This window comes from Nycticebus coucang, chromosome 11, assembly GCF_027406575.1.
Source record: "Nycticebus coucang isolate mNycCou1 chromosome 11, mNycCou1.pri, whole genome shotgun sequence".
NCBI classification, from domain to species: Eukaryota; Metazoa; Chordata; class Mammalia; order Primates; family Lorisidae; genus Nycticebus; species Nycticebus coucang.
Window position 1 is genome coordinate 32,179,263 of NC_069790.1, and position 10,361 is coordinate 32,189,623.

A 10,361-nucleotide genomic window follows, 5' to 3' on the forward strand; every position below is an offset into this window, starting at 1 on the left:
CATTTAACCTTAATTAATTCCTTAAAGGCACCATCTCCAAATATAGTCAAATTAGGGATTAAGGCTTCCACCTATAAATTCTAGAGGGACACAATTCAGTCCATAGCCAAGGGACAATATCAAAAATTTTTAATTAGAAAATACCTATGGGGGTGGCACCTGTGGCTCAAAGGAGTAGGACGCCAACCCCATATACCAGAGGTGGGGGCAGCACCTGTGGCTCGAGGAGTAAGGCACTGACCCCATATACCAGAGGTGGTGGGTTCAAACCCGGCCCTGGTCAAAAACTGCGAAAAAAAAAAACCCATATACCAGAGGTGGCAGGTTCAAACCCAGCCCTGGCCAAAAACTGCAAAAAAAAAAGTAAGAAAGAAAATACCTATGATATAATGTTAAATAAAAAACAAGTTTAGCGTATAAAATTATATATCCAGTATGATCCCACCTCTAACACATCAAAATCTATCAAGAAAGGACTTTATAAATGATCTTTTCATTGTAATCCTTAATTGTAAATTGGTAGATTATTTTACCTAGCAGCTTGCATCAATCTTTTTTTTGGTAGACTTAATCATATCTCATTTACTTATTTTGAGAAAGCTATTACACACATAAATTCATTCTCACTAAGGTGTAAATGACTGACAACTTCTATTATTTTCAGGGAACAGTTGCCTTTTAATAGGAGATATTAGCTGACAGGAATTAATTGTCAGATTTTAGCTATCAGCAATGCAATAGGAATAGTACTTTGAAATCAGGTATCAGATGAGCCCTTTTGGAATTTCTGATATTATACAGTATAAGTCTCTCAAGCTTGGTCTGAATTCTTTTCTTACCAAATGAAAAAACCAGAGTCTTTGCCTGTACCAACAATTCATGATACCAATAATACAGATGGCTGCCTTATTCACCCACATAATAGGTATATATGTGGGAGCTTTTATTTAGGATTTAAAACTTTCCAAAAGAATTTTAAAACACTTAAGAAAATTAAAACAATGTAATTGAAAACCGAATAGAAAAGTTTACAATGGCCAAAAGAAAGAAATAAAGATAGCACTATCACACAAGGGAACAACACATCTGGTTTATGTTCTCCTCTTGGAACACAGCATAATTTTTCACTCAATAAAATTTGCTGATTGATTGTATCTCCCTTAACACTTCCCACAGTAGGTGTTCAAATGAATAAATTTAATCAAAATGCATTAACTGCAAAGTTTAGCTACCTCCTCCTAGGAAATTTGAGGAAATCAATACCCAAATAATGAAGTATTTTATAAATTCCAAAACAATCTCTTATTCTGATTATTTTATTTTTCCACTAAACCATTTATAGCATCTCAGGCCTGATGTACATTCTGTGTTATCACTTTATAATGTATTTAGAACTCAACAGACTCCCATTCCCCTCACCTCACTATCAGATGATCCACATAGGTCAAATCTGGTGTCAAGCAAATTAAAGTGTTATTTTATTATCCAAAGTAATTGTTTCTGTATTAAACGGCCATTATGCTAAATTGGTTATGTTGGTGATTATGCCATTAAGAATGGAGGCTACCTATTGGTTTAGCTGAATTCCTGTTTGTGAAACTTCTTTAAGCTCTCCTATATGTGGCAAATCATTCTTAACTGGGTACTCCAAATGGTCTGTGTACCTCAGATGTATTTTTCTAAGCCATTAACACATCGAAGCCCTTCCCTCAAATCCCCAATCAACCATTAATTAACAGTATAAGAAGAAAGAATTAGGCCTCCCATTGTGATGTGGCTGGGACTAAACCTTTCAGCAATGAAGGTGCTTAGAACCAGTTACTGGCTGAGCTCCCTTATTCACATCAAATATGCTATCATAGGGAACAGAGAGGGGTTACCAGAACAATGCTTTTATTAAGAGCTTTTTTTAATCTACTGGATAAGAATATATTTTTTAAAGCTTCAAGGAATCTTAATGTTATAGGTAACATTGTTATATATCTTAAAGGAATTTTGAGACAAGTTCATTAGCTGAGCTTTCAAACAGCTTTCGTATCTGAAAACCCACTAAGAGCTAAGTCCCACGTTAGGCAATTACACTTAGAAATCTCTGCAAGGGTTCTTACTTTACAGATGGGGAAAGAAGCTTAGAGAGAAGAATCCACCAAAGCCCATGGCAACTTGGAAGCTGTATCAACAATGACTTGTGTGTGTCTCTAACACAGGCTTCAGTGGCATATAAACCACAGCAATCCAGCTCCAAGCTTACATTGTATGCTAGGAAGTTCTCATACCTAAGAACCATATGGTTAATCATAAATCAACAAAACTCTGTAAAATTCGAAAAAATAAACTTTACAAGAAACAGGAAAAATATATTTGTGATAACACACACACACACACACACAGACGGACATTCAAACAAAGGCTTGAACAACTGGCAAATCATGTCTCATTCTTTTTTTTTTTAATTTTGCTTTCAACCTGCTTTTAATCGTCTTAGTTAGTTTTGTTTTATTTTGTTTAATTTTCTTGTTTTTTTCTTTCTTTTCTTCCTTTTCTTCCTCTTGCCCTTAGCCTCCCAAGTAGCTGGGACTACAGGTGCTTGCCACAATGCTCAGCTTTTTTTGGTAGAGACAAGGTCTCACCCTGTCTCACTCTGGCTCACTCCAGCTGGTCTCCAACCTCTGAGCTCAGGGCAATCCACCCACCCCGGCCTCCCACAGTGCTAGAATTATAGGCGTGAGCCACCAGGCCTGGCCATGTCTCATTCTCACATAAAAAGACTGACAAGTGTGAAAAACCCCATTCTCCCCCCAAATTAATCTATAAATTTATATCAACTGTATAAATTATAAAATTAGAATGAAAAATCCCAACACAATTTTATGGGAAACTTTGAAAATGACTCTGAAATTCCATCTAGAGTAACAAACATTCAAGAATAGCCAGGAAAATTCTAAAAATGAAGGGTAATAAGATATTAAGTGTGGTGCTGGCACAAAAACATATTGATCAAATGACCATGATTGGATCTAGAAAGTGTGTGTGCATGTTTAGCACATAATCAAAGCAGCATTTTATATCAGTGATACTAAGATAAATTATTCAAAAATGATCTTTAAAAAACTGGCCAGCCATTTGGGAAATAAAAAAAATAGAACTCAGTCTCATTCTTTATACTGAATTAAATTCCAGAAGGATCAACAATTTAAATGTAAAAGTTGGAACTACAAAAGTAATAAGGGAAAAACAGATGAAGTTTTATTATCCAGGAAAAAAGGCACTATTTCTTATCATAAATTGAAGGCCAGAAATGAAAATAACCCACAAGCTGGGTGCAGTGGCTCACACCTTAATCCCAGCACTTGGGAGGCCGAGGCAGGTGGATCACCTGCACTCACAGCTTGGAGACCAGCCTGAGCCACAGTGAGACCTCGTCTCTAAAAATAGCTGGGTGTTGTGGGAGGCTGAGGCGAGAGAATAGCTTAAGCCCAGGAGTTTGAGGTTGTTAATGAGCTGTGATACCCCGGCACTCTACCAAGGGCGACAAAGTAAGACTCTATCTGAAAAAAAAAAAAAAAGCAGCAAACAATATTCTAAGGAGTTAATACTAACCTTAAAAAGAGAGTATATAAAATACTTTCTTCTCTGTCTTCTCTATACTGTTTGATTTTTTTACAGTGAGCATGTATTTTGAGACATTTCCTATAATTGGATTTTTCAAAGGTCATGAAAGCTTTACAAACTGACCTTTTTTTTGAAAAAAGGTTTCCTGTCCTCAACATTTAGTTGAGTATAGTAGTTAGGTCATATCACCTATGTGTTTAGACTTCCAATCATTTCTCTCTTCATACGTAGGTATTATCTTACTAGATAAGAACAATTCTTGGGTCTTATTATTGTTTACTTAAATTGCATCATTCCTTCCTTCCTCGGCCCATTTATTTGGTCAGTCTTTGTTAAGCACCTCTACATGGCCCAGTTGCTTTGCTAGGTCATAAGCACATAAACATTTTTGGAATACTAATTCCGAGTACATAACTTTCTTCTTTCCGAAGTTTCTCCAGGAAGAAGCCAAACTCCACAATCAAACCATAGGTCCAGAAATATCAGCCATACAACTATTTTGATGTTTATTGTAATAATCTTGGGAAACGATAAGGAAAAATTTTATCATTTATCACCCATTTATCATAGGGTGATGTCTTAACAGTTGAAGACTAACAACTAGAATTACTTTTCAGGCTGGGTACAGTGGCTCATGCCTGTAATCTTCATGCTCTGGGAGGCCAAAGCGTGTGGATTGCCTGGGCTCATGGATTGGGGACAAGCCTCAGCAAGAGCGAGACCCTGTCTCTAAAAAATAATTCAGCATTGTGGCAGGTGCCTGTAGTCTCAGCTACTTGGAAAGCAAAAGAATTGCTTAAACCCAGGACTTAGAGGTTTCTGTGAGCTATCAAGCCTCAGCACTCTACCAAGGATGACAAAGTAAAACTCCGTCTCAAAAAAAAAAAAAAACTAGAATTACTTTTATCTGGTGCTCACAGTCCCAGATAAGTACTTTTGGATCTCCAGGTTATACCAATATAGAAATATAGTAGAACCTTCATAGTTGACCACTTCCCCACATTGATCATCTCCTTAAGCTGGTATGTATCATATGTACCTCCATATAGTGACCACCTCTGATCACTTGGACTGTGATATGCAACATTAATTTACCCTCTCTGACTTGATCATTTGAGTCCACTTTACACCAAGGGTAGAAGATGTGGGCTTTGCCCCTTAGGTTTATTATTTTTTTCTTTAGTACAAGTTCCTTTTTCATGTTTTATTATTACTAAGTGTTGGATTAGGCCTAACATCCTATTGTTTATCACATGTTGAGGAAGATATTTTTCAATGTGAAGGACTAATCTGAATTCTAGGTACATCCTACAATTACTGAAAAATTCTACAGTTAATTGAGACATGGTGGCCCAAAGGAAATAACTCAAAAAGCTGACATTGAAGGAAAACGTTGGTCTTCTACATTTTCTGGAGAGCAGCAGCCAAAGAAAGACGGTGGATTAATTTCTTGCTACAATACAGTTAGCAACATCCAAACTGTAAACATGAGTACTTGGAGGGATATGGAAAGGAAAGCAGAAACCTATAGCAGAAAAGAAGAAAATCTTCCCTCAGTGAAGTCAATGAAGACACATTACACTGGCTCAAACAAAAGAGGGCAGTTAATCCTTGAATCTCTAAGCCGATGATCCAAGAAATTTCTAAAAAATTAGCACAGTAATTCGGGGTGGCAAATTTCGAACCATCAAGTGGTTTGCTCAAGAAAGTTAAACTGCAACATGAGATTTCCCAGAAAGTCTTTGTGGTAAATCCAATGATGTTCCAGTAGAAATAGTAGAAGAGTTCATCGGAAAGTTCTTGGACTTTGACTTGGCGCCCATAGCACAGTGGTTAGGACACCAGCCACAGAGACCGGGGCTGGTGGATTCGAGCCTGGCCTGGGCCAGCTAAACAATGACAACTGAAGCAAACAAACAAAAAAAAATAACTAGGCATTGTGGCGGGTGCCTGTAGTCCCAGCTACTTGAGAGGCTCAGGCAAGAAAATCACTTAAGCCCAAAAGTTTGAGTTTGCTGTGAGCTGTAATGCCACAGCACTCTACCCAAGGCAACATAGTGAGACTCTATCTCAAAAAAAAAAAAAAAAAAGTTCTTGGAATTTGCCAGAGGTTTCAAAGATGATGACATCTGAAAAAGAGTGTAGACTCTTTTCCAAGGTGATGCCTGACAGGAGCCTCATCATGAAGGGTAAGAAATGTAAAAGTATGAAACTTTCCAAAGAATGTTTCACAATTTTGCTTTGTAGAGAAACTAAAGCCCTTGGTGACAGGTAAATTAGCAGCTTGATAAATGCACATTCAAGAACCTGGAGTACAAAAATCACCCTGTCACTTGCTGGTCAAACAAATGCACATGGATGATTAGTGCCCTATGTGGGGAGAGAGTAAGGAGTATCAATCAAGAACTGAAGAAGATGGCAGCAACCATAGTTCAGTGGGTAGGGCACCGGCCACATACACCAAGGCTGGCAGGTTCGAACCTGGCCTGGGGCCTGCTAAACAACAATGACAACTGCAGCAACAATAAAAAAAAAAAAACAGCCGTGCACTGTGGCAGGCACCTGTAGTCGCAGCTACTTAGAAGACTCACGCAAGAGAATTGTGTAAGCCCAAGAGTTTGAGGTTGCTGTGAACTGTGATGCCAAGGCACTCTATCTAGGGTGATAGCTTAAGACTCTGTCTCAAAAAGAACTGAAAAACAAATGTCTATTCTACAGACAGTAGACAGCTGTCCTGGCCACTCACAGGTGAATCATGTCATAAACGTGACAGTCAAATTTCTGCCTCTAAACACAACCTCCAAGATGTAAACTCTTGACCAAGGCATCATCAGAACATTTAAAATGCACCATTGATCCCAGCTCCTGAAGCAGGTCACCACTAAACACAAACCTGTGGTCTGCCTGCGGGGGCAACTTCATCTGCAGCATCAGTTAGTGTTCTGGATGCCGGCCTCTGGGTCAGTTCTGCTTGGAATAAAGTTCAGCCAGCAATGATACAGAAGTGTTTCAAGAAAGTTGGACTTGTCACAACCCAAGAGCACTATGTTTTGGCTCCATTGGACAATCCATCTTCTGTGGCAGAATTCAAAGCAGTAGATTTTGAAGATTGTTGCAACAGAGGAGAGGGTGGCAACTTACAGTGAATCTGACCCAGAAGCATTTTTCCAAGCAATATTTGACTGAAGTACAGACCAAAGTATAAGTGCATGAAGCAGCTTATGAAGTATAAGATGCAAAGGAGGATGCCAAAGAAATTGCAGAGACTCCAAAAGCAGAGAATTTTGGACATCTGATAATGTGGGTAAAGCCATTTGCTGTCTAAAAATGGCCAGGTATACTGAGCGGTGTAACTAGTGTTAAGAGTGTGAGTGCTTTCCCCACTAACATTTGTGCAAAGAATAAGAAACAGGCCCAAATTGACTGTTTCTTCAGGAAGAATAATTAAACCATAATTATGGTTTAATAATATAGTAATAAAATAGTAAATGCACTGATATTGATAATGCATTGATTTTAATCATATAGCAATAAAATAGTAAATGCATTGATTTCATATGATACTATATGTATGGTTTTACTGTGTTTTTATTAGGTATGATTTTGTGTAATATTCTCTAATGAAAGCTGTACAAGAAAGTAAAGTACCAGTGGGTATCAGTATAGCAGGCTAGTTTCTTATGTTGACCACCTCTGTATGTTGACAAAGTTCTTAGAGTCCTTGGGTGGTCAGCTTACAGAGGTTCTACTGAATTCGTGTCTGCTGGCACCTGACAACGTGTATGGAATACTTACATGTGTGGATACTCTGCCAGGTACCCTCCCTCATACTGGTTGAGGAACACACCCTCTCACAATGATCATTCTTCCAAAATGATCTTTACTCTAGGATTAATCTGGGAATGAATCTTTGATGAAAAATTCTGCTGTCTAAACAAAGACTGCAGGTCCCCCAAATCCTGACAGTGACGTGGGCCTGGCCCCTGCTCACCCAGGCAGTAAGAGCATACTCTCTTCATACTCTTGGTCAACCTTGTGCTGCCCTTTAATTTTTTGAGGAAATCAGAAATTTGTTTTCACTGGCCAGGCTTTATTCCATGTCAATGACAATACCAAAGTTGGCTCAGTCAGGAGTCCCCCTTGGCAGACTTTGCCATGAGTCCCATACACAAGGTGATTTCACAGGAAGCTATTTTGAAAATCCCAGTATCAACATGAGACAAGGTTTCAGCAGAGCCTCTCAGACCTCTTGTTGCTATTTGTAAAACTCAAGACAGTGACTTGACATGGCTGGCAAGACAGACTTCTTCAATAATTCAATAATTTCACCAAATTCCCCCATTTTAGGCAAGTCACTGGTCACGAGAGATGTCATCAGGGCCCACATTTGGTCCTGTGGGCAGTCTGTTTATTTTATTTGCTTTTAAGATAGCCTCAAATACAACATGGAATACTCTGACTCTAAAAATTGGGTGAATTATTTAAAGTTAATCTAAAAGTTAGCACAGATTTTAAATAAGTCCCTAGTTCTTCTGGGCAAGATGGGCTGAGTAATGATTCTCAAAGAGTACTGGTGTCAACTTAAAGGGAGGCCTCTAATCAATAGGCCTTGGAGTTCTCTCTATCTGTAGACACTGCCTCAGTCAAAATGTTTCCCTGTGCCACACAAGAGGACATGAATGGCAAGCTTATCAAGTCCAATAAAATTCATTCTGCATGTGAATCCCAGGAAACAGGACACTTGACGTCCACCTCTGCAATGTACTTCAGAGAAACCATTTAAGCAATATCTGTTCAACTTTCAGAGTGGACATAGGATTCAGTTGCCTACAGAGAGTAATTACCAAAAGATTAATACTGCCTATGGTCTGTTTTATTCATTTTTACTAATATCCTCCTTTTTCTTTTTTTGTTTTTGGAAAGATATATGAAGCCTCTGAGGTCACAGTAAGTGCCTAGAGTCGTTAGTTGCAGCAAATTACACACGGATGCAGCCACTTACTACCATATTAAAGGAACACCCTGAGATATCACATAGTGCCCCTCAGTACATAGAATGGAAGATAAAGTTCTTGCAGACAAGACTATACTAGAAATTATCAGAACTGGGGCCTTGGCAGCCATCACTCTCTGCAGTTCAGTCTCTGAGTGTAGGGCTGCCTCTAAGCAGGGTATTGCATGCTATCCGGTCGCAGACCCTATCAGATTTGGATATGTTCTTCATATGTGATTGGATTTACAGTGGTTTCAGGTGTGTGGGACAGTTTCTAGGATTATATAAGAAAACTGACAAATTGATATTTCTTAGATTAGATAATGCAGCAAAAACAACATTGCTACACATGCTAAAAGAAGACAGACTTGGACATGCCCCAACATCACATCCCACTTCAGAAGAACTGACCAGGGCTGGCATGACTTTTACAACTTTTGATCTAGGTGGACATGTTTAGACTCAAAAGAGTTTCAAAAAACGACCTTTCTGCCATCAATGGCATTGTATTTCTGGTAGATTGTGCAGACCGGGAAAGGCTGGTAAGAGTCAAAAGAAGAACTTGACTCACTAATGGCAGATGAAACCATTGCTAATGTGCCTACACTGATTCTGGGGAATAAGATTAACAGACCTGAAGCTATCAGCGAAGAGAGATTATGAGAGATGTTTGGCTTAACTGGTTAGACCACAGGAAAGGGCAGTATATCTCTGAAAGACCTAAATGCCCAATCCTTAGAAGTTTTCATGTGTAGTCTGCTCAAAAGACAAGGTTATGGAGAAGATTTCCACTGGACAGTGCAATACATTGATTAATACCAACCCGTATTGGTTCCACGTCTCAGAGATTTTAAGACTATCCATGCATAACTTGAATTCAACAGATTTTTGTTGCTTATAAAGCAGATTTTTTAGATTATTAATATTATATCAACTTAATTTGAAGGAGAACTAAAAACTGATTCAAGTAAGTTTGAATATCACACTCTTAGCTTTCTAATTCCATAAAAACAATTAGTTTTTTAGTTTATAACCTGACATTACTCCAGTGCCATTTATAAAGAACAACTTTCCAGCAGCACATTTGAAGCACTTTTTAAGAACATGAAACTACAAATATCAACTATTTTTAAAACCCCATGATGTTGAATTTTTTATGTACTTTTTTGGAACTAGTTTTTAAATTTTAGATGGTATGTCCACCTAGCTTAAGTGTACAGTTATTAGGTTATCAATGATTGCATGATGCCTTATAATTTTTGATAATATTTTATCATATGCAATAAAACAAACCATTACGTTTGGCAAGATAAAGAAAAAGAAGAAATCATCTATCCATTTTACAACTGAGGCACTGTAAAGCTAGGGGGGTTTCACAACTTAACAAATGCCCACTGGACTTCAGATACAGAGTCTGAATGAGAACCCCCTGCCTTCCCTCTGTCTCATCACTTTATGCTCCAGGACACCTGACCCAGTGCCTCCTCCCCTTTCTACCCTCCTCCTCCCACCCCCAACATAACTACCCTTATGAGCCATTCACACCAACATTTCCAGAAAGCTCACCTTCCATAGTCTAGAAACCACTCCCTGCTCATCTTCCAAGACCAAGTTCAAATGTCAGACTTTGGGGAAACTTTATTTACTCCATCAGAGTTAGCTGTTCAATGATCACTTCGTCTGTACCGTGTGAACTTTCAGCCTGGTTGACGTCCACTGTCTCTCCTGCTCTGAGCTCCTGAGAGAAAGGATCACA

The 10,361-nt window shown here is 38.5% G+C and overlaps 1 pseudogene; it reads left to right on the forward strand.

The window, feature by feature from the left end:
- The first annotated feature begins 8,825 nt into the window (after window positions 1–8,825).
- On the forward strand, window positions 8,826–9,421 carry LOC128598834 (GTP-binding protein SAR1b-like; annotated as a pseudogene).
- Window positions 9,422–10,361: the final 940 nt, after the last annotated feature.